General features: G+C 37.6%; 1 protein-coding gene across 4 annotated transcripts in view; it reads left to right on the plus strand.

Annotated features, from left to right (window-relative positions):
* LOC5567249 (protein unzipped) overlaps positions 1-25,789 on the plus strand; it is a 340,182-nt gene that overhangs the window by 12,796 nt on the left and 301,597 nt on the right. For all 4 annotated transcript variants that reach the window (XM_021850549.1, XM_021850551.1, XM_001651552.2 and 1 more), the window contains exon 2: positions 10,673-11,178. The gene's annotated coding sequence lies outside the window, so the exon portion shown is untranslated. The remainder of the gene's footprint in view (positions 1-10,672; positions 11,179-25,789) is intronic.

Below are 25,789 nucleotides of genomic sequence, written 5' to 3' on the forward strand. Positions count from 1 at the left end.
TGTTTCTCCTACTCGTGTACAACGGTGGATACGGGTTTGTGTGGTGAGCACCGCCACCCCACATCCTACCACCCAACTTGCCTACTTACGTTAGGAGGACGTTTGATCCTGTTGGTGTGCTTGGCAATTGTACAACAAGGTGGCCCATTATTATAAGCAAAATTCAATTTTCACAAACCTTAAGCTAAACCTCCCAAAATGGTTCTTTTTGAAGCCCAGAAGTACTGTGAAAATTTGAGCGGAATCCGTCAACTAAACGAGCTTGAAGTTAGTATGAAAGAAATCGATCAGGTATAACCGATTTGTTGCAGTATCTTCTCTATTGATTGAATCTTCTAATCAATAACAACAAAAATCCTATGGACGAAAATGTAATTAGAACCGTTTTACCCATATATTTGATCGATTTTCTTTATACAAACTTCAAGTTCGTTTAGTTGATGGATTCCACTCAAATTTTCAGATTCGCTTCTGGGGTCCAAATGTTCAAATTTGGGCTTGTAACATAAGATCTTCGTAGTTTGATCATTAAGGCCCACCCTATTGTACAGCCTGCCAGTTTGTGGAAGGAAATGCCATTTTTTCACTGTGTTGCCCGCCCGGCCTCATACACATGCCCGGTATCCCAGTTCGGCACAAGGAGTGAATCATCGTGTTTACCATCGTTGGCAGCCGGATCGGGGCGGAGACTGGGGAAATGCAAACATTTTCCGAGATGTGACCTTCGACACGGAGCTGGCTGGCTGGGGTATTTGCCATGTGGCAAATGGAAACTGGGAATGTTGGTTGAATTATCGGCGGTACCCTAAATCAACAGGAGTTTAATGAATTCATTTGGGTAATTACACCGCTCTGGGTAAAAACCCAATTTTTTAGCAACTCAATCATTACCGTTGGTAAGTAGGTAGGAGGTGATTGATTGAGTTGTTATCTTTTGCTGTTTTCTAACGTGATTCTCCATTAAAATGTATTATGTTTTCTTCAATCTGCGGTTTATAGTGTGTAAAAATCATTGCTTCCCGTTTTTATTTTTATTTTTTCTGAAATTTTCAATTTTTGATTGTTTTGAAGTATCGTAGAAAAAAATTTCTTGGAAATATGGTAACAATAAACTATTGTGGTGCTGCTTAAAAGGACAGTTTCTGTTGAACATAAAATTTTACCTAACTAGACGTACGGAGGACTTTTTTACTTCCTACAGAGAAAGATTCCATTAGAATCTTGAGAAGGATTCCAACAGAATCCTAAAAAGAATTTCAACAGAATCCTGAGGAGGATTCCAACAATTGAATTCCTGAGAAGGATTCCAACAACATATTAAAAAGGACTCCATTAGAATCCTGTGAAGGATTTCAACAGAACCATGAGAAGGATTCCAACAGAATCCTAAGAAGAATTCCAACAGAATCCTGAGAAGGATTCCAACAGAATCCTAAAAAAAATCCAATAGAATTACGAGAAGGATTCCAACAGAATCCTAAGAATAATTCTAACAGAATCCTGAAGAGGATTCCAACAGAAAACTGAGAAGGATTCCAACAGAATACGAAAAATACTCCATTAGAATCCTGTGAATAATTCCAACAGAATCATGAGATGGATTCCAACAGAATTCTAAGAAGAATTCCAACAGAATCCTGAGGAGGATTTCAACAAAATCTTGAGAAGGATTCCAACAGAATCATGAGAAGAATTTCAACAGATTCTTGAAAACGATTCCAACAGAATCCTGAGAAGGATTCCAACAGAATCCTAAGAAGGATTCCAACAGAATCCTGCGAAGGATTCCAACAGAATCCTGCGAAGGATTCCAACAGAATCCTGCGAAGGATTCCAACAGAATCCTGCGAAGGATTCCAACAGAATATGAAAAAGAACTCCATTAGAATCTTGTGAAGGATTCCAACAGAATCCTGAGAAAAATTCCAACAGAATCCTAAGAAGAATTCCAACAGAACCATGAGAAGGATTCCAACAGAATATTAAAAAATACTCTTGATCCTGATAGGGATTTCAAAAGAATCCAGAGAAGCATTCTAACAGAATATTAAGATGGACTCCATTGGAATCCTAAGAAGGATTCCAACAGAATCCTTAGAAGTATTCCAACAGAATCTTGAAAACTATTCCAACACAATTCTTAGAAAGATTCCAACAGAATCCTGAGAAAAATTCCAACAGAATCCTTAGAAGGATTCCTACAGCATCCTGAGAAGGATTCCAACAGAAATTTTTTTCTGAAATTTTCAATTTTTGATTGTTTTGAAGTATCGTAGAAAAAAATTTCATGGAAATATGGTAACAATAAACTATTGTGGTGCTGCTTAAAAGGACAGTTTCTGTTGAACATAAAATTTTACCTAACTAGACGAATGGAGGACTTTTTTACTTCCTACAGAGAAAGATTCCATTAGAATCTTGAGAAGGATTCCAACAGAATCCTAAAAAGAATTTCAACAGAATCCTGAGGAGGATTCCAACAATTGAATTCCTGAGAAGGATTCCAACAACATATTAAAAAGGACTCCATTAGAATCCTGTGAAGGATTTCAACAGAACCATGAGAAGGATTCCAACAGAATCCTAAGAAGAATTCCAACAGAATCCTGAGAAGGATTCCAACAGAATCCTAAAAAAAATCCAATAGAATTACGAGAAGGATTCCAACAGAATCCTAAGAATAATTCTAACAGAATCCTGAAGAGGATTCCAACAGAATACGAAAAATACTCCATTAGAATCCTGTGAATAATTCCAACAGAATCCTGAGATGGATTCCAACAGAATTCTAAGAAGAATTCCAACAGAATCCTGAGGAGGATTTCAACAAAATCTTGAGAAGGATTCCAACAGAATCATGAGAAGAATTTCAACAGATTCTTGAAAACGATTCCAACAGAATCCTGAGAAGGATTCCAACAGAATCCTAAGAAGGATTCCAACAGAATCCTGCGAAGGATTCCAACAGAATCCTGCGAAGGATTCCAACAGAATCCTGCGAAGGATTCCAACAGAATATGAAAAAGAACTCCATTAGAATCTTGTGAAGGATTCCAACAGAATCCTGAGAAAAATTCCAACAGAATCCTAAGAAGAATTCCAACAGAATCATGAGAAGGATTCCAACAGAATATTAAAAAATACTCTTGATCCTGATAGGGATTTCAAAAGAATCCAGAGAAGCATTCTAACAGAATATTAAGATGGACTCCATTGGAATCCTAAGAAGGATTCCAACAGAATCCTTAGAAGTATTCCAACAGAATCTTGAAAACTATTCCAACACAATTCTTAGAAAGATTCCAACAGAATCCTAAGAAAGATTCCAACAGCATCCTGAGAAGAATTCCAACAGAATCGTGAGAAGAATTACAACAGAATCCTGGGAAAAATTCTAACGTTTTCGTAAATTATTCAATTTCGAATTCAAATGCACGGAGCTTGATTCAAGCACTCTTCTTTGGAGTTTCAATAATTGGTAGAATTATTCTACATTCGAGAATAGATTTGAGTTTTCAACATAATTAGAAAGAGGAACAAGTTTTTGAATGTTCAGCATTACTTATTTTATATTATAAGAACAATTTTACTTGAACTTATTTATAGGCAAATCGGGATTGTCTGTCAAGGTCGAATGAAAGTTATTGTTAAAAAGTTATATTTGACAATCCCAATCTCACTGAACCATAGGGTGGATTCTCACAGAATCAATGAAATGAGTTTTAAACATCGGGATCCAGAGATTTACGTAGAATATTTGACAGAGTTCCCTCAAAAGTTAGATAGATATCTCCCGAAAATATTACGCAATATTTTCACAGGAACCTAAACACGATTTTCAAAGAAAACGCAAGGATTTTCGAAGGTTTTTTGGCAAAATCCTAATCGAATTTTCAGCTAGATTTTACATAATTATAGCCAGGATTACTATGGACATAATTTGAACAAATTCTGGGCCGGGATTTCACATAATTTTAGTTGTATTTGTGACAGAATTCGAGGCAGCGTTTTTGTAAAATCCTGCACAAGTTTCGCACAAACACAAGATTGTTAGGTTCCTGGGTTAAATTATAATGCTGTACACAATTCTCAAAGAATACTGGGAAAGGCAAAAAACTGTTTTCATTGACTGATTTTGGTCGATTTTGAAATAATTTTGTCCTAGTTAATAACTGTTGTATGACGAGACTTTGACTAAAAATACCTTCATTAAAATCAATTGAGTTGAAGGAGCTTTAACAGACAGATGAAGCACGTTATGCCTAGCCGAGAAAACCTCTGGAAGAAATCCATGCTCATCATAGCATAATAAAAATGCGGCACTCGAAACAATCAAAAAGAGTCATGATTTTGGGAGGAACGTGAGTTTTTTATGTTTTGAAAATACACCATGAACAAAAGTAATGGAATCGTGAATCGTTTCACCGTAACACTGCCTAAATTGCAAAAATGAAGATGAAAAGTGGTAATTGAAATCATGGAATCATGCACACAGTTCATGAAAACATATGCACTGTTCATTTATGATTCCAATTTTGTAGATGAAAAGTTATAAATTGAGTCATGAAATTATGGAGCATTTGAACTGTAATCATGAACACAGTTCATTAAAGTATAAGCACTCTCCATGAATGATTCTAATTTTAGAGATAAAAAATTACAAATTGAGTAGTGATAGCATCTCATCTGGAACCATGAACACAGTTCATGAAAGTATAAGAACTATTAGGGCCAATTTCTTCACCTTCGCCGTAAACTACGTTTTCCCATACAATTCAACCAGGTTTAAGGCCTAAGCGATGGTGAAGAAACCACTTATTAGTGAATTAAGATACCTGTCATTTATGATTCCAGTTTTGGAGATAAAAAGTAGCAAGTTGAGTATTTAAATTTTGATCTCATTAAAGAAGACATTTTATGATAAAAGGTTTATTCGTCTCCCTACAGTGTAGTGTTCATTCAATTGATTGAAGTAAATCTTTCGTGCTCTTGGGGACCTCAACGATAGATAATTTAATTTCAAACATATAAGTTTGGATGAATAGTCATAGTGGCTTACAATCTGGCATATATTCCAGGTTTAACATGTATGCATATAGCTTGCAGTTCGTTAAAAGTAAAGACTGGACTCGGAAAAAAAATAATCATTAAAAACGATCACCCAAAATTTATTTTAAATCGGATACTTCTCAAATTATCAGGGATTAAATAACTATACATTAACTATGTTTTGGTATAATTTATTTATTGAACTTCCTTTCCCAAGCTAAATGCTCGTACATTTCTCTTGACACTGCTCATGATATCTTGGGCGAGGCTTTGCCCATCTTTCTTACACAATTTCTCCCAGTTTTTCTTCAAAGCTTCATCGGTTTTGAATGTTTTTCCGTTTTTGTTCATTATCGCCCAAAATTTTTCGATCGGACGAAGTTCTGGTGTATTTGGCGGGTTCGCCTCCTTCGGGACCACACTCTTCGCTTAGTACAAATCCATTACAGGCTTGGCGTAATGGCACGAGCGAGATCCAACCAGACAGCGCTTCTACAAGCATTCCTCTCGTTAATCTCCCCGTTTATGGTGCCGGTTGTAACGAACGGCTTGTTGTACCGTCCGCACTCGCAGATCGCCTGCCACAACAGGTACTTCTTCGCGAATTTGTCCATTTTTCTATTCCGGAACCTACATGCGGGACGTACCGAAAAAAACTCGAGATCGGGAATTTGTTTAGTGTCCGCCTCGATGTATGTCTCGTCATCCATGACGAAAGAGCCTAGCTTGACGCAATTTGGCCACCGTGTTTTGCTTGTAAATTCCGTTTTTGTGCCTTCCTGACCTTAAAAACATGTAGCCCAGCTCGCTTCATGGTCTTCTGAACGAACCACTTCGACGAACTGACCTTTTTGGTCACATCTAGGGTGTAAAGGTTCGTGTTATTCTTGAAGTACTGTCTTACCTTCGCGCCTTCTCTGGGTATTCCATTTTGGTTTTCGGCCGCTTCTAGCACGTCGCTCGATGGTCTTGAAACATCTTCACAACGCGGGACACGGTGGAATAGTGGATTCCAAGCCTTTTTGCCGATCCATCTGTGCGACTGACCAGGATTATCGACCACCGAGGACCAAGATTTGATGGCGTAGCTCTTCTTGTTTCGAATACATCTTGAAAACTAATTCAAGACCAACAATTGAAAAGGCCTCAAGTCCAAAATGTAAACAAATCGGTTTTCTGCTGATTTCAGTGTATAAGAGCCTATTCCTACTAAAACATACAATAGTCATTTAAAAAAATGCATAAAAGTTGAAAAAATAACATTTTTCTAAAAGGCCCCATCTCATTTTCCGCTAACCAGGATATTCATCGCAAATGCGGCCTTTTCTAAAATAGGCCTCATTTCTATATCTGACGGAAACCGAGTTGAGGCCTGTTAAACAAACATCAAAATTGCAATGTAGATTGCGAAAAACGTTCCAAATTCACTAAGTAGATGCAGGTTATACTACGGAACGACTGCTCCCTGTATTATTTTACACAGTGGTTGTCTAAACGGCGAACATTATCAAGTTTTCCGTCGGGTTCCGGTAGACTGATGTATTTTGTATCATACTACCAAATAATACCTGTGTCAGCCTGTCTGTACTTCACAACTTATCAACAAAAACACGATTTGGTTTCAATTGCATGAAAAATAACGTTCAATTGCAATATTATTTCAATTGAACCAATATTTCCATACATTTTCTCGACGACGAACTCGCGTACCACATACATAATGTTCATGGATGACGAAGGGTTCAATCAATCACACATTTATACGACCGCACGAATCTTCTCTTGCTGTAGGGATCTCCATGTACTTTACTTCACCACTTAACACTCTTCTACACTTCAAATTTCTTATTTCATCATCAATTTTGAATGATTTTCAAAAGGCCACATCAGAAGATGATGAAAAAACAAGCCACAACTAGAAGGCCTCAACACATTTTAGAGTAAACAAAGGCGTCAACTCACAGGCCTCATCAGCGTCGGCCGGCGTCTATGGGCACAAATGAAAAGGGCTGCACAGCTTTTGGTGAAATAAAAGCCTCATTTCCTTTGACTCGTTTTTTTAGCAGGATTTTTTGCTAAAATGATAGTAATGAATATTCATAGCTATAAATCAGTTTATCCATCGACTTTCGGGACGATTAAATAACATACAATGCTTAAATTCATAATTTAAATTTGATTTATTGTTTGACAAAACAAGATTGCATTTTTCTCATTGTTTACTTTTTGGAGATGAGGCCTTTTGAATTGTTAGTCTTGAATTGACAGATCGCGATACATAAACATAACACTCATAACTAGATTACCCAAAATTTCATTAATTTTTACCCACGCAAGAAAAAGTTACACCCAAAACTGAGAATCACATTTTTTCGAGTCCAATCTTCAAGTAAAATAGATAAATAAAATACTAAAAATATTTGTAGTGGTCCTTCAAGACTTATTGGAGGGTTCTCATGAGAATCATTGGATCAATTTGTGAAGAAATTCTCGGAGAAATCCCCTGGAAAATTTCGTACAAGAAACTGTAAAAGTTTTGGAAGAATTATATGGAATCTCGATGAGCTTTATTATACCTTCGAGCTGTGGCGCTGTTGTGCTTTGTGATTTGTATGCTATCATTTTACAACGAAGATATCTATCGACACCAAACCAACTTGTATTCCTCAAGATTCTTCATAAAAACAATACCCAACAGTTTTTGTTTACAGTATGGCCCTTTATTATGCGGTAAAATCAACAAATGTTCATAGAAGCCTACGGACTACAATTTGAATTCAATATAAATAGTTTCGAATATAGAGTTGTAGAGGTACCTCCACTTCATTAAATTTGCAATTTGACCGCTAGGTGGCACTTGTGTGCATGAAACTTTTACTTTTGTTTTGCAGATATCTAAGGAGCCTGCCCATTTAGGAAGATGGTGTTTTCGATAAAGTAGTTCAGAATCTAAAGGGCTATCATTGATCTAGCAAGTTGATTCGAAATTTTGCCACCAAGCGGCGCTAGTGAGCATGGAACTTTTGTTTTGCAGATATCTCAGGAGCTTGACCACTTAGAAATATGGCGTCTTCGGCAAATTAACTCAATCACTGTTTTAGTCAATTTCCAATTTCAAGATCTAAATAAAGAAAGCCTTTGAGCTACAGACGCCATTGGCCAAAGACGCCATCTTTCTAAGTGATTGGGCTGCTGAGATATTTGCAAAACAAATGTATCATGCTCATTGGCGCCATCTGGTGGCAAAATTTTGAATCAACTAGGTTGATCAATGGTTGCCCTTGGCTTCGCTTATTAAACAACGAAGTGGTCAGGATTTTGAGATATCTTCAAAACAAAAGTTATATACATACTAGTGCCGCCTGGTGGAAAAATCTCGATTATTTTGGCCTGAATTATTAAACAACTTTGCAATAGATGCCTTATTTCTAAATTGTCAGGCTCCTGATATATCTGAAAAAAAAAAGTTTCATGCTCACTAGCGCTGCATGGTGGCAAAATTTTGAATCAACTGCCTCTAACAACTATCACTGAGCCACTGAACAACTTTGCCAAATACGCCATCTGTCTAAGAGGTCAGGTTCCTAAAATATCCGTGAAATAGTTTCAGGTACAAGAGCTGATGGTTGATGCCAAAATTTCGAATTTCTTGGCTCAAGTAATGATAGCTACTGAACTACCGGCATCCTTCTAAGTTGATCCGAAGATATCCGCAAAACAAAAGTTTCATGCTCACTAGCACCACCTGGTGGCAAAATTCTGAATTTCTCGGCTCAAATAATGATAGCCTTTGAGGTTCTGAACAACTTTGCCGAATATGCCATCTTTTTTGGTGGTCAGCAGGCTCCTGAGATATTTGCAAAACAAAACATTCATGTACATTAGCGCTACCTGGTGACGGAATTTCGAAACTGTGTAATCACCACATATCAGCCCTTGACTTCCTAAACAACTTTGTTTAAGATGGTTTTCCTATATTTAACCTAGATCGCGAGATATTTCATGAAAAACCAAGGGTATTGTACAAGGAACAATGCGCGACTACTCGCGTTACAAAAATTTACGCGCAACAACCAAAATGTTTAAAATCCGGCATTATTTTTTGGAAGAAAAAAACAAATGATCGCTGGCCATGTTAGAGTTTTGGGCAAAACCATGGAGAAATTTCTGATTTGATGTAATTTCTACAAAAAACATGAACAATGTTTAGAGGCACGGAATGTAGAAGAAATTGTGTCAGAGCGTCTTACATTTATGTTGAATATCTGTTAGAGTTCCAAGCAAAATTCTCAGAGGAACACAATCACAAAAAATGCTTACAGAAAACTTGGATAATGTTTATGTAGAAATCTGTGGAAGAATAAACTAATCTGGAAGAATCCCTTGATGAGTTTTCTGACAAAATATAATAAGAATTTCAGATTTTCAAAGTTCGAATTTTTCTAAAATTCTCTGAAGAAAAAGTGGTGTAATATTTTGAAAATTCCATCTAACCATTGACTTATTTTGATGTCTTTACGAAAATTTATTTCAAGAACTTTCTTTGCATTTTTTCAAGAGTTGAAGACATTTTTCTTATTTCTTCTGGCTGAACAGAGCTAGCAATCTCAGCTTGCTTTCTATGAGCACTCGAACAATTAATAACTTCAGCTTGGTCTTGCTGAACAGTGCGCGTTTACCGTGGATAATTAGACACAGACATTCTCATAATTAGTGACGTAAAAAAAATTATAAAAGCTTTCAGAACTTTCTGCTCAAGCAGACTTAGTGTTTCCCTATAAAAATAAATAAAAAAAAGCTGTCAGCTCCAACAAAGATTGTTCAAGAACCTCCATAAAACGCAGAGCTTTGTTTGAAAGGAAGCTAAATAAACCTAAATATCGTAAATGGTATTCCCTACACAGTGCTAATAAAATGTATTATTGTCTAACAGTGTGTCACGTTAATCTGGTTCCCCTAAATCTCTTTAAATAAATCAAGAGACAGCGTTTTGCACTATTGCAGGATGGGTAAAACAAACGGAAGATAGACGAACCACGTGTTTCTCGCAGAAAAATGCCCATCACCTTGCAGCCAAGCCGACGCATATCCTTTGTACGCAAGCACTTCCCCAACCGAATGTTTAACAAAGAACATTCACTCGATACCAACACCACTATGAATACCAACACCAACAAACGGTCCCCAAATGTCGAGCATGGCATTCCACACCCACGCCTCCGCTTCGCTCGTTACACCAAAATCACGACGGGAAGGCGCGTTTGGAAGCCGCATAAGGATTTTTTTGCAACACGTTCCTAGGAGCAGCTCCCGAGCCCGAGTCTGAGTCATAAATTTAATTTTGTTGTTTTTTTCTTCGGCACGGTTCAGGGATAGATACCTAGTAGCGAGTCTTGGGATCCCATCACTTTCCTCGCAAGATTGGGTTTCAGAAAGGGGGGTTTATACGGCGAAATACCACATCTGATGCTTTTCAAAGCTTTTAATCACTTTTCCGGATCGGTTTCGGTGGTTCGACCGCGGGCGTGATACTGCTTCTTATCAGTGTACTTTCCGGTGTTATAATCAGAAAATTACATTAATGCTTTTCGTTTTTCTTTTCTTTCTCTCACATTTTTTGCAGGGATCTCCTCGGTGCGTTGATGGACTTCGAATTTGGTGGTGTGTTTAATTGAAAATTGCGTAAATTTTGATTACGTGTCGGATAAGTCTGTTTTCTTGGAAGAAGAAGCTTAACAGGAAGAAGTTCGACAAATTTGATCGAAAAAAGTAAAACCTGGTGAAGCTGTGCAAAAATATCTACAGTGGAATTGATTGTGTCTGTAGAGAGGTCGACCCGACTTATTATCGAAATAAAATCTCCACAGTGTGTGCTAGAGAAAGGAAAGGAGGGTGAATAGAAAAAGTGAATAAAGCAATTGCAATTTAGTGATCTGGATACCACCGGCCGGCAAATAGTAATTTGGCCTCACCATTGCCCGGAGAGAAACGGACGAAGCTGGAAAAAACAGCCGTAGGGGAAGAATATACAGTAACATTCTTCGGCAAGAGCTGGGCACATTTTTGTCCGAATAGCAAGCCGCTAGCCAACCGGGACGAAGTGGATTTAGGTGGAATAACATAACGAATGTAAGTACCTGCCTGCAGAGGAGGGAGCGGGAGCCGTTGCATGACAACTAACGATACCGTCCTCGGTTTTACGGGATGAGGAAATAAATTGATCCCTAGATCAGACCATTCATTGCACCCAGATTAATCTCTATTGTGTGTCACCAGGTGTGCTATAGAGAGAGGGGTTGCAGAGAAAAGAAGGAAAACGGGCTTGATGAAAGATTCCGACTCGGTTTTATTTCATTGTAAAATATTTACTGTTACAAATCATGTCGTGAGAGGAAGTACAACGTTCAACCTGGCAATGAATTGCAATAATTTACGTTTTCTGCTCGATGCAATCGGTGAGAGGTACACCATGTACTTGAAAATTTCAAAACTAGATCAACGCAATTCCAGCTTCCAACTTTCCCATATGTAAGCTACCATTAGTGACCTTTTCCCGGTGCTCACAATCCGCTCCATTCATACATTCGTCGAATTCCATTTTTACCTATTCATCCTACCAAAGCATTGATGGGGGAGGCGGTGGTATAAGTACACAAACAACGTTCGAATGGTTTGTGGAGCCTCGGCCTTACAGTCATCATCATCAGCACCAGAAGCATTATCCACCGGGTTTCCATTTCGCGTACAATGTGTGGCAGTCAGCGTTGCCAACCTTCTAGATTTGTCTGGAATATTCCAAATGTTTGAGGCTCTATTTTACAAAAATCTGGAATTTGTGATGAATTTGTAAGGTTCTCCATAAAAGAACTTGTATGATTTCTTCCAGACAAAATGTTCAAAATCATCCGGATTTTTGTAAAAACGACTTGACATCCCTGGTGGCAGCCCACCTTCGGGTCTAATGTGCCAGAAGAACCGCCGGAACAAAGCTGCTGGGCGCAACGATCTGTTTGAGATTTGCGGCTTTTTCGGCTTCTGATGTTGCGGTTTGTGGGGAAGGCTTCTCTGTTATTACAGCCGAGCCAGCTTCCAAGCGTTTTCCTTTCTCCTATTTTCTGTAGACACTGCCCAACCTCTCTACATAGAGGGACTTTGGACGACGCATATATATTCCGATGAATAATTGGATCACATTGCATTCCGCGTTGTTGTCCATTGAATAGAAGTTTGCTTGCCCGGTGACAGGCGCGCAGTTGACGCTTAATGAACGTATCCAGGACGAATGATGGATGATGTAATTAGAGCGCTCTCTGCGGGCGCAGCGCTATTTATGGAATGCAGAGCAAGCTTATGTTCGATAGTACCGACTGATATTCAAGTGGGAACTAGCACAGTCATCTTTTATGCAATCGTTCGATGGGATGAGGGGAATATTAAGTGGCAACCGAGACTCGTTGAATCATTAATGGCTCGATAGCTTATTTTCAAAATCTTTGCGTGCCATGTGCCAAGTTCAAACTTCTTAACGTCCATTTTGGTGTTAAGATACTTTTTGGCTTATGATGCATTTATCTATTTTAGATCTTATCTTTCAAAGTAAGTTACAATTACTGATTCCGCCTAATGGCTATTAGGCAGGTCAACATGATGACTTTAAGACAAATCGAGCTTTTAGTTTATACAGAATAAGTAATTCCACCTAATGATCATTTCGAACCCTATAAAAACACATTGATATGGGCTGGCGGTTAACTATTTCATCATAATGATCTGTTCCGCCTTATTACCAATTCAGCATATAAGTAGTGGATAATTCAACTAATTCTTGATATTGTGGCTAATTCGGCCAATTGAACGGCTTATCTATGCTGCTTAAGGGGGCAGGATCCGTCATCAATTTGGGAATTTCAAAAGCAGTTTTTACGTTCAAAATCATGAAAGTTTACAAGAAAATGTATTCACTGTATTCTATTAACCCCCCGAAACACAATGAACACATTCTAAAAGACAATTTACACCGTCTTCAGCCAAAGGCTGCACAGACTGAACGATCACTAACATTAGGCAACGGACAACACGAAATTGACGAAAAGTTTCCATCGACTGGAGCGGGAATCGAACACTCACCCCGTCGTGGCACAATACGCCTGAACGAATGATGCCGCTAATCGCACGGCCACGAAGCCAAATTTTCGTCGAGTAAATTTTAGTTATGAACAGAAAAATTGCTGTTGAAGTTTCGATGATTACGATGACGGATCCTTGAACGATAAGGAAAATGGATAAGTCAAATCCAGACCCCTGATCATCAAGAGCGCAAATCTGCAGAACCAGACATCTGTTCAAGCTGTCCAGTTTTCGGATCTGCGCTATCCAAAATCCAAGTTGTGGTCTGATGTAAATTTTGAAGTTTTTGTTCCCCTATGCTTAAATAGTGTCAATTGTGATGAAAATCATTCTCCCAAAATTTGAAGAGATTTGGAAGAAAATTGGTTGTGCACACGCCATTTGAGTTTATATGGAAATTACTACTGCACTGTTTTGATTTTACATGGGATTTTGACGTTTACTGGCCTTGTTGTTTACTAATTTCATGCAGGAGTGAAGGAGAGAGATTGATTTTAGTGCAGAGCCCTATAGAAAAGGCAAACCTTTTGTGTTATGTACTCGTCATAATAATCTATGGAAAAGTAAACAAATTCTTCTCATGTGAAATCTTCCTAGCTGCATCTTTGCCGAAGACCACATTTTGATGGGACGTATGGATAATTTGTCATTATTAAAAACAAAGTGAGATGATCATTCAATTACTTTCAGAGCAACACTGCTTTTTTGCTGTAGAACATAGTAGCATGGATTACTTTTATATATTCTTCCCGCCAGGAGCCCCGAACAGTTGGGGAAGCATGCTATGTAAACCCACTTTATGATGATGAATAACAATTGATCTTGACGTCCAATCAAAATTACTTGGTCAAAGTTGTAGTTAGAAGGGTTTCACACGAGGAAAGTTTGTTTACTTTTCCATAGATTATTATGACGAGGACAAAACACAAAAGGTTTGCCTTTTCTATAGTATTTTCCATATAAACTAAAATGGCGTGTGCACAACCAATTTTCTCTTCAAATTTTAGGAGAATGATTTTCATCATAATTGACGCCATTTAAGCATAGGGGAACAAAAACTTCAAAATTTACATCAGACCACAACTTGGTCAGTCAAATTGATTCCTTTAGTCTTACGTTCAGAAGCTACAGTCGATTCTTCACATCTCGATGTTCTACATCTCGATCTCTCCCTATGTCGATGATTTTTTCGGTCCCTTCATTCTGCATACATTTTTATTCTTCATATCTCGATATCTCCATCTCTATGTGATTTTCATTCCAGATTTTCTTTCCATAGGTCGATATACCCATTATGAAAGGTTACTGGACTAGATTTTATGGATTAGAACTATTTGCGAAGATGAAATGACGTCTGTTTGTTTTTGATTTTCCTGGTAACGGAGTGATTTTCAATCTAGTATTAATTAAAAATTTGTTCTATGTATCCATCTCTCCCTATCTCGATGGTCCCTTCGATGGTGCTGTACGATTCTCCAAAGGAAGCATAGGAAGCATTATCCAAAGAAATCGTCCAGAATATTTTTACTCTACAGATTACTCTAATGATATTTGAAAGATTTTATCAAAAGCTGCTGTAGGTTTTCCTCCAAATTTTTTTTCCGAAGGATCATTCCAGTAAATTCTTTTCTCTAAATGTTACTTTGAAAAATCTTTCATTTGCTCTCCAGTACTTCCGAGAATTGCTACACTTTCCTTGAAACGTTCACCAATCAAAAAATCTCCAGTAGCAGGAATTCGTCAATATGTCAATGCAGTAACTTTTTGTTCTGTTTCTTTTTATGAATTTTTGATAAGAATTTCACCCTACTTTACATCGTATACGTTTACCTCCAGCAAATCTTACAGGAATTTTCTTTGTAAGTCTACCCTGCAAGACTTTCCTGTTCCTTTCATCGAATCCCACAAAGATTTTTTTCAGTCATTATTGTACTAGACTCGATTGAAGACGGGCTTACCGTTGAGGTGGAAATACTCGTATCTGTCGCATTAAATTGGGTTTTCATATGCTTACAGGCAGGGCCGCTTTTATGAGGAGCCCTCACAAACCTCGACAAACATATTTATAGTTAAGCTTTTACAAATATTTAGAATCAATCTAATGCAATGGCACAATCTTTTTGGAATCGGATCATATGATTTGAAGGAATTTAAAACAAATCGGAATAATGTGCGAAATTTATGTAAATAAACACAAACACAAATAAAAATACTGAAACAAATGATTAGAACATTCAGAATGAGATTTTGTTGACTATATGAGAAACAAAAAGATTAAGAAAGATTCGAAAACCAATTAAAATAAACAAATAGATTGCCATCCTTTTGCTTAAATTCCTAAAAAATTTCTAACGTGACTTCTTCAACTGTAACGAAAGCTTTCTCAACGAAGTTTAAGACAAGATTTGAATGCTATTTATATATCAGCAGTTCAAGAATTAGGACTTAATTATTTAAATATTCATTTTGAATGACTATTGATCACACTGCGTTTAAGTGCCTTGAAAATAGGCACTTTAGATACCTCTAGCCTGACTAAAGAGACCAGACATAGTGGCATTACGACAGTATTATTGCTCGTGCACCCGATTCTGTTTGCACGGATTTTCTTTGTACGGAAAAAAAAAGTTTCCATATATTTTTTTCTGCCAAAACCTTATTTTTGCATGAAACGTCGAGAAATGGTGTTGCTTTTTCGCATGGTTTGGAATTTTGAACTGAAAACTTAACTGTATATATTTTTTACGATTTTATCTTGGAATTTCGTAAGAATTTGGGTATTTTCCCAAAAGTTCAGAGATTTTTCCGAAGATTTCTTCAGGAGTTCATTAAGTAATCATTTCCCGTGGAATAACTCCAAAAATTCTTGCTTGGGGTACTCCAAGAATTTTGTTAAGGATATCTCAATTACCTAAGAGGATCAGGATTTTCATCAAAGATTCTCCTAGATATTTTCCAAGGAAGAGCTGAGTCCTCCAGCATATTATTCTGTGATTCTTTCATCAATTTCCATAGTATATTCTTTAAGATTTCCGTTTAGAAATCTTAGAAAAAATCTTTGTAAGATCTCCTATAGTATTAAATCAAGAAATCAGCTGAAGGATTAGTGAAAAAATATCTGGGGGAGCTCCCAGTACGGTCTTTGTGAAAAAATCGAGGTAATCCCTGAGGCAATTACTGGAGTGAAGAGAAATCGAGGAAGTACTCAAGCATTTCCTGCTGAAAATTTCGTTAAGCATCCTTTGACAAATCGCTGGAAGAATTAGCGGGAGAATTGGTAGAGAAATTGCTAGTAGAAATTCTGGAGAGATTTCTTTAGGATTCGTGAACGTATTCCAGATGATATATCTGAAAAAAAAACACTAGAAGTTTTCTGATAGCTTTTGCTCGAGGAATGTGAGAGGAAATTCTTGAAGAACCTGTCGAATAGCCGCGTTATAATCTTTGATTTTTTTTTCTGGAGCTTATAGCATTTTGCATCAGGATTCACTGCAATCAGAATAAGGAAAAAAAAGAGACTTTACAGACCAAAATTAAGATAGAAACGTTTATAGACTTGCATTATAATAGACGCCAAGTCTCTAGAAAGAGACCTGCTACTAGCCCTACACCAATTTCTTCAACTCAAACTGTAAGTTAATCTGTATGTTTAACAATTTGAACATTGATACATGAATAGAATACTCAGATAGCTATTCAGCATGACCATGCTGAGGGTCGTGGGTTCGAATCCCGCTGGTCGAGGATATTTTCGTAAAGGAAATTTTCTCGATTCCCAGGGCATAGAGTATCTTCGTACCTGCCACACGATATACACATGCAAAAGTGGTCAATCGGCAAAGAAAGCTATCAGTTAGTAACTGTGGAAGTGCTCATTGAACAACTAAGCTGAGAAGCAGGCTTTGTCCCAGTTGGGACGTAACGCCAGAAAGAAGAAGAATAAGCATAATTTGAATTCAGGTACATACCATTAAGACGGGTGTCATCAGATGGATTTTGTGGTTGACGAATAAGCCCCTAAAAACATTGAATTAAACCTGTAAACATATAAAATCTACAAGGATATATTAAATATAATTTAAATTTAAAATTGGTTAACGTTCATTAGGGATTTAAAGTGTTTTTGAACGTTATAAAATAGTTTGACTTCTGATCATGAAAAGCTTACAAATAACATTGAAACAATATGTAATCTATTCTAGAGTATCAGAATGTTTTTCTGGGCAAAGGCCCTTCACAAGACAATGACAGCCGAACCCCCACATTTGCAAATCCGGCCCTGCTTACAGGTATTTTATTAAACAGCTCTAAAATTTATTATCCTTCCATAGATTTGTTAAGAAAATTATCCAAGACTGCAGAAATTCGTCAAATAATACAGTTTTTTTCTTGTTTACCTTCTTTTCATGTTTTTTTTGCTAAACAATCCATTCTCGAGTTTGACCTATAATTTTTCTTAGGAAATTGTAGGGTTCCATTCAAAATTGTTCAGAATTGTTTTTTTTTGTTTGTCGCCACCACTTTGGCTAAACACTAAATTTCTAAGTAAATGAAGCTTTCGATTTTTTTATATCCTGAAGCAGAAAAAAAAGTTCACATTATTTCTTCAGCGCTGCCTCCATGGAATTTCTTATTTAATTCTATCGACATTCATATTGAAGTTTAGTTTCGAAAATTTGTAAAGACTCCAGCTATTCCTTCAAAAATTCATAACTTCGTCGTTTTGAAGTCATAACTTCGATAATTGTAACTATGTTTCAGTTAATGTCACTTTTATCCAAATGACATTGAATACTCGGATTTTGAAAGTTTTAGTGCACCAAGAATGACCAAAAATTGAGGGGTAGACTTTCGAGCAAACATCATTTTTATCATTTTGATAGATTAATTATAAAAAGTGAGTCATTCTCGAGCTCTGCCTGTTGCAGTACACTAAAATATTGAAACTGATGCTTCTTTCGGTACTGGCAAAACAATTTAACCTAAACCAGAAGTCTTCAACAAAATCTTATCCTGTCATGTTGGAAAATACGACACTAAAATTGACATGATCCCAATTCCAGTAATGTATTCCAATTTCAATATCCGCAAAGTAAACAAGCCATCATGATTAAAACGCAAATCGATGCTCTCACCAGCCAACACCAATCCCCTTTTGGCTTTTGCAAATCCTGCCAGTCAAAAGCTCCTTCTCGGCCACCGGCAATCAACCTTTCTTGCTGTTACTGTGTGCAATACATGATTGTTATACGTCTCCCCACCCGCATTCTCCTACACGATGGACTGATTGTTTATCCACATAAGACTCACTCGACAGTGGACCGGTCCGGATCTGACTTGGTCGAATGAAACCCCTTTTCCTTGGGTAGGACCTATGTTGGGTCGCGTGTGTGGGGTCGCCCTGTTGCCTATCATCGACGCCATCGGGACGCCACTTCAATCAAACATTGTTGTCCTTCCACCCACTACACTGCCACACTCAATCCTATCGTTTTCACCGGTCCTATTGTACACAGCAAAAAATAAACTAATATCTGCCGACGTAATTCTTGGCTCTGTATCAAAAAACAAAATATCACAGGACGTCTAGTCTCTGACATATTGTCTGTTGAAAATGCATTATTTAGCGATTTCAGTCAATTTGCATGCAAGTTTACCAACTTGTATGGATATTTGTTTGCTTAATTAAACACAGAATTTAATCCTTATGTGTTTAACAAAATACTTGTACACAAAGGTCACAATACTTTCGCTGCTTAAAACTCAGTGTTTGATGCTTTAGAAAAGTATTGTATCTTGCTATATAAAAGAAACGAAAAAAATTGATGGAAACTGCAGGCTGTACTAGATTGTTGTGGTCGAAATACGCGGATCTGTCAGAGGATACACACTCTAGTGGGATCAAATGGTAAGGTATTAAATTTGGTTTGGTTTTATACGCTCAATATGTCGACCAAACAACGTGATTACAATTTATTTTTTTACTGTGCTGGGCACCAGTCGCCAATGGTTGAATAATAACACTCCATTGAGGCGTGGATGCGGCGGCAATGAGTGTGTAATCCTATAACCTAATGGTCATGCTCCGTTCGCCAAATATTGGTCATCGTCGTTGGGAGTGCTGAATCACTACCGCAAACCTTGGGAACCTCTGGAGCTGAACCAACCAAAGCAAAAGCAACCCAGTCATTATGGCGGGTAAATCGAATTAGAGCACACTCCACCGCCGCCCTCTCGACCACGAATCGTCATCATTACTGTCGTCTTCGATATAGATTCCGATTTCTCGTTATTACCATCCAATGCAACTGCTGGCTGCATCTCCCTCTGTAGTCGTCGTCATCGTTCGTGAGAGAACAGGGCCTGGCTCAAGCTGGGTTATATTGATTTGACTAAGTGGCAGTTTGTCATTATTTGACTTTTAACACGAGTTTAATGAGTTTCGTTCGAAAGTAGTTTGCTTGTTGGGTTGCACAGTGGCTCGGTCCTCATGAATTCTCCATCATGAATACTTTCAAAGAATCTTTCAGAAATTTTTCAAGAAAACCATAAGTACTTCAAGATTGTACTCAATGATTTTACCACTTTTTACTTAAAATTTCTACCAAGGCCCCGTTTACAGCATCTTCAAGATTTCAACAAATATTTCTCCATGGCTTTTCTAGAAATTCCTTAAACAATATCGTTCAGATTTTATCCAGAGAATTCCTTCAGGAATTACTCCAGCGATCGTTCCTAAGATTCCTTCAGGAATTATTCTAGAAGTTCTACATTTCCCAAAGAATCTTTGAAGACAAGAATTTCCCCAATAATTTTCCCAAAAATATAGCGTTAGCGTAGTTACGGTATACTTCGTAGATTGGATACTAGAAATATTCATGTGTCATTTGGTAATCTCATTCAGACTGCTTTCAGGCACAAGGCTGGGGAGTAAGCCTTGGTCCAATCTTGAACAATATTAACAAAAACATGAATATTGCTATTCCCGGCCACGCCCATCTTCACCGTAACTGGGGATAGGAGAAGAAAGTGTTGATGTAGCACTTACTTAATGAGAGGCCATTTTTATTTAATCTTTTGATTGCCGGTAATCAAAAGAGAAAAAAATATTTCATTTACAGTATGAAGAATGTTGTTTCTCGTTGAACTATGGTAATTTTCTGCTGTTAATCAGGGAAAAAGCAGAATCGATCCCTCCAGGGTCATCAAATCGTTGCAAACATGAAAAAAGAAAAAAAATATTAATGGATAAAATAACAGATTTTGGTTGACGACCGACCGACACGCGCAAAAAAAAAAGAGTAAGAAAGAAAAACTTTTGAGGCCAATTCTGCGACAAGCGACCGACTGAAGGCAAATATCCGCACTCCGAATAAACGAGAAAAAAGTACGAAAATCAAATCTAAAAAATTCCGGGTTTCGTTATAAAGGAACGTCTGTTGCATAATCCGTACTTGTCCGTCGGTCAATATCCAATATACTTTTGATCCAAATACTGCGACTCCAAGAACTTACAAACAAAATTTTCACAAGTTCTACATTTTGATCATTTCACACGTGAAACCGAACAACAGATAAAACGTGAAAGGGGAACAATTTCGAGGAGAAAAAAAATGTATGTCTACTTCATTTTTACAAATTTGAGATATATAAAACAGTTGGAGCATTCGTACTTTTTAGTAATAATAATCAATCGTTGAAATATTAAACTTAAACCAGCCGATTTGCGATTCCATGAGCCAAATCCAAATTATGCGCGGAGCCGAAAAAACGCGACACAAGATTTAAAACACAACCGCCCGCGCGCGGCTCGCTGTGATCTCATATTTCACCGTTAATTATCCGCTTACTCCCAATAATTTTCCCAGGAATATCTCCAGCAAAAGATCAAGGATTTTTTTCGGGAATTATTGGTAAAATGTTTCAAAAAGCCGGGAGATATTTCCGAATGAAATTCTTAAGTAACACAAAATTCTCTGAAGGAACTCCAGGGAAGTTTTGAAGGATTTCGTAAATAGGAATTACTAGATTATAAATTGCACTATTAGCTGGTGTGAAACGTGAGATGAACTTTTAAAGAAATCATAAAGATTTTACTAGAAAAAGTACACGAGAAATTGTTGTTTGAAAGAACTGCAGAAGTAATTTCACATGAACTGCTGGAAGGAGCTTGAGAAAAATTTCTTCAGGGGCTTCATAAAGAATCCCAGGTCAAATTTAAAGAGGAATTCCTGGAAGAGTATCAAAAATATATATAATAATATATAATAACTGGAGAGACTGGCATAGGAATTCTCGTAGATCTTCCTGGAAAATCCCCGTATGTTTAAGAGCTGCAGAATGATTTTTCTTCTTAAAATAGATCTCCTAAAGTTACAACTGGGGAAATCAAAGTAGTCAAGAAAAGCGTTGTACTGCCCATAGATTTCGTGGAGGAAATTACGAAAAAAAAAATCCTCTAACCATCCCTTGAAACAACGCTGGAACTTTGTAGTGGAATGGTAGTGGTAGTGGAATCAATATAAAAATTTCTGAAGGAGATACCAGAAACATACCTGAAGAGATCTTTGCAGAAATCATAAGAAGAATTCCTGAAGTTTTTCCTCCATAAATCTGAAAATAAATTCCTGAAGAACCTGTGAAAATATCGCGTAATAATCTCTGAAGGCCTCCCTGGGACCTCTTGAAGCGGGATTCAATGCAAGCAGAATAAAGAAAAAAGTGACTTTAGAGACCATTTTGGTTAAAATGGACTTTTAAGACCTTCCGTTAAAAATAGAGACTTGCATTAAAATAGAGACCAAGCCTCTAAAAAGAGATCTGCTACCAGCCTTGAATGTGTACATTAAAATGAAAATCGGGTTGTTTAAGAATATAGTCTGTAACATAACTTCAAATCAGTTCCAGATACGATTATGGGCCCGGCATATTTACGTAGATCCGTCTTAATTACAACCTTAAATCGATTAAACTTATTGCCAGCCAATTTGAAGTTCAGATTGAAGCAAATCAATTTGCTTGTCCTTTTTACCATTCAAAAAACGAGCATTCCATTTCAATATATTAAATATTTGGATCCATTATAATCACGTAACCCAATGATAATTTAAGAAATTTTATACCAACTTGGACTGCTTGAGCCATAATGGTAGTTTTGAACATTGCATCAATCATTTGATTGAATTGTTCAGTTAGAAAATCAAAACCAGAGGGAGAAATGCATAGCATAGCATAGCATAGACTGACTGTACATGTCAATGGTTGCTACTCCGTGATTGATCGGAACTGGTAAGAATTGCACTACGATCCAAATGAATAAGGGATGGGAGTTTCCGCTTACTCTCGAAGTGCAATTTTAGCAGATCTAATATTATTGATCAATAACGGCGCCGGCCAAGTCCTTACAGTCAGTTGGGATGGGGAAGGAATGTTAGGGTGTAATGATTGTTGCTTCTAGAGACCGAGAATACCTCTGCATCTCCACAATCACCACGGGAAGGGTGTTTATTAGTGAGGGAGGAAAAGATCTGGGAGTCACCTCTGGTCGGTGATGCGATTCATGGACAAGGGGGAAATATAAGACTTATATTTAAAGCTAGTTTTGTATTTTTGTCTCGAGAAGTTTTTGGTAGAAGCTTTAAAAAATAGGTCAACATCTATAATGTTGAACAATTCAAAAGATGTTTTTATTAATGTCGAAAACTGAAAATTGCATGTATATATTTTAAATTATATGAAACAGGAATAATGCCGACACTTGTAGTGACAAACCATACATAGTTTGTTTGAAAATGACATATGAGTATTACTGTGCATTTTGTCTCGATATGGTAGAAGTTTTAAAAACTACGTCAACATTCACAATGTCGAACAATTCAAAAGATAATTTTTAATAATGTCAAAAAGAGAAAAATATATGTATATTGAAATTGTATAAGAAAATAGCATAATGCCGACACTTATAGTGACGAACCATACAAAGTTTGTTTTAATATTACATAAAAGTTACGCTTTCAAGAAAAAATGTGTTATCATAAGCATGAAACGAACTCACCAGTTGGTAATCCATTCTCGACTGAACACAAAACTGACACTGACAGCAAAACTTCTTGGCGTTCCGAAAACAAACCGTCTTGCTTGGGCCTTCCCAAATACCTACCCAGCAAGACGCTCCAAACAGGAAAAAAAAATTCTCCGGCGACGAAAACGCGCGAAATTGTGAGCAAAATCTAACGGACGACGCAAAACCGAACTGTCCAGCTTGGGCCTCACGAAGCACTCAGTTAGAAAATCAAAACCAGAGGGGGAAATGTAACTAGAAGTAGGTGCATTTTCTGATGATATTCTGTAGGGATTTTCCGTTGATGAAGGGACGGAATAGGAGTTATCTGAGGCGGTAGGGGTATTTCCGTTTGGTTTCAAACAATCAGAATGGTTAATCTATTCGAAATTAAAGAAAATTAGGGAATTCTGACTACAAAAAACGTTACCGTTCATCTGCCTGGTACCAGCCCTAACGGTTCGTTTGCGCGAAGGCCAATCCCAAAAGTTAGACTTATGGTTGCCTCCGCAATTTGCGCATACAAACTTTATGGTATCTTCCTCCACAGGACAGACGTCCTTAGCGTGAGAAGAACCTCCGAAAATCATGTATTCAGCATCCATGCGGCAATATTTGGTACTATGACCACTTTTCTGGCACCGACGACACTGAGTGGGGTTCTGGGAATTTCATTAAGGTTTCTGGAAATGTTCTCATGTCACAAGGACGTCGAACATAAGTCTGGGTTTTTCTGAAGCTTTAATATTATTTTGATCACTTTTGTTAAAGTGAACTAAATAATATTCTTGAGAAAGCCCTTTCCGACAAATGCTATATTGAGTTCTCTGTTTCATAATTATTATTTGGACTGGGAAAAAGCAAGTAAATCATAGATTCCATATTTGATCTTTGATAACAAACGTTCAATTGTGTCGTCATAAGTAAAAATTTCAAGATGTTTGGAATGAAGTTCACGAACTTCAAGAGTTTCCGGCAAAACACTACTTTGCGATTTGGAAGGAAACCTTGATTCAAGGTCTCCTGCTTAAATCCTCCAAATTCGGAACAACTGACAACGATTGGCGACACTCTTTGTTTCCTCACTTGAATCTAAGAGCCTAGACTAGAGGCTGCTTCGATTTGATGCTCGGAAAATTTGTGTAAAGCATCGACTGATTGGTCATTTTGGATACAATTATCAACATTAACCATTTCACCCTTGGAAGAAAGCGCGCTTCCCGGGTGTATACTCTGATTTTAGAGGCTTTGGCCGCCTTCGAACCACTGTGGGTTGATCGGCCGTCGTCGTTGGGTGGAAGTGCGAATGGTGCATTCTCACGCTTTCTTCGGTATCTCTTCGCCGGCCTAGAATACGTGCGAGGGAACTGTGGGAGCAACACTAAGTCATCATTCAACAACTTTGCAAATGGAGACCGTCCGCGCTCGGACGGGAAAATTGTTTATTTCATTAGGGTGTTTCTCAGGGCTTAGATGCCATTACCGATTTGCTAGAGACGTTTGTTAGCGTGCGGATTATCCGATCTTTGGGCTAGTCGCCCAACAACATTTGATCCTGGCTGGTGCAATACAATGCGACTTAATGGCGTGTAACCATGATGCGAAACAAAACGGTTTTTCACCTCACTCTTTCGAAGAAGACAGATCAGCAGCAAAAGACCACCGGATGTTTGTGTTCCTGGCGGCCAATGCAATAATGGTTTGCTAGGCGAGTGAAAGAATCTGTTTTCTCGCGTCACAATCCAGAAGGGCGGATCCCCAGATTGTGAGATTTGAGAAAATTCGATGAGAATATTTTTCACCACAATTTCAGTTCGTATTCCCGAGTAATTCAATCCCTCTCTTTAATGTGTTCGAATCCTCTGAACAGAATCTCAATAGAGAAACAAAAATGTAGATTGGAGTACATTGTACAAGATACTATCTATTTTTTTGTTTTTTCATTCAACCCGATGTTTTTCTTAATGAGTGACGATATTAATAATCGAATTTATTCTGAAAACGGCAACATAGTGGAATAAGATGAGTTCTTGGCCTTTTTCATACGCCAACTTAGTTTTTGTTAACGCGCATTGGTCCTTTTCTTTTTCTTTTGGCCTTCCAACATGTTAAGGCTTCCCCAGATCTAAGCGACTTTTTGCGGTGACAGCGACAGGAAATCGTCGCGGTTCCGCTGATGTTTCGCTGCATGCACTGTTTGATGAGCGCATCTAAGCCACAGCGACGCGATTTTTCAGCGATTCGCATCGTGTCAGTCAAGATGGTTCCATAGAAGAGTGCTTGCGGCGACACAACAGCGAAATCGCGACGATTTTTTGTTGCTGTCGCCGTGGAAAGTCGCGTAGATTTAGGGGAACCTTTAAGGAAAAAATCCAATGGTAATGGCAATGAAGGATTTGAAAAAAAATCCGTTTTGAAAATCGTTTTTTTTTTTAACGGTTAGCTTTATGATTATGTTGACAATGTTTACATAGATAGTGGTTGTTGGGAAATACCATCGAATGATACCAAAATACGATTTGTTTACCTTTTGACAATTGGTCTTTTAGAATT

The sequence above is a fragment of the Aedes aegypti genome, chromosome 3 (genome assembly GCF_002204515.2).
Source record: "Aedes aegypti strain LVP_AGWG chromosome 3, AaegL5.0 Primary Assembly, whole genome shotgun sequence".
NCBI classification, from domain to species: domain Eukaryota; kingdom Metazoa; phylum Arthropoda; class Insecta; order Diptera; family Culicidae; genus Aedes; species Aedes aegypti.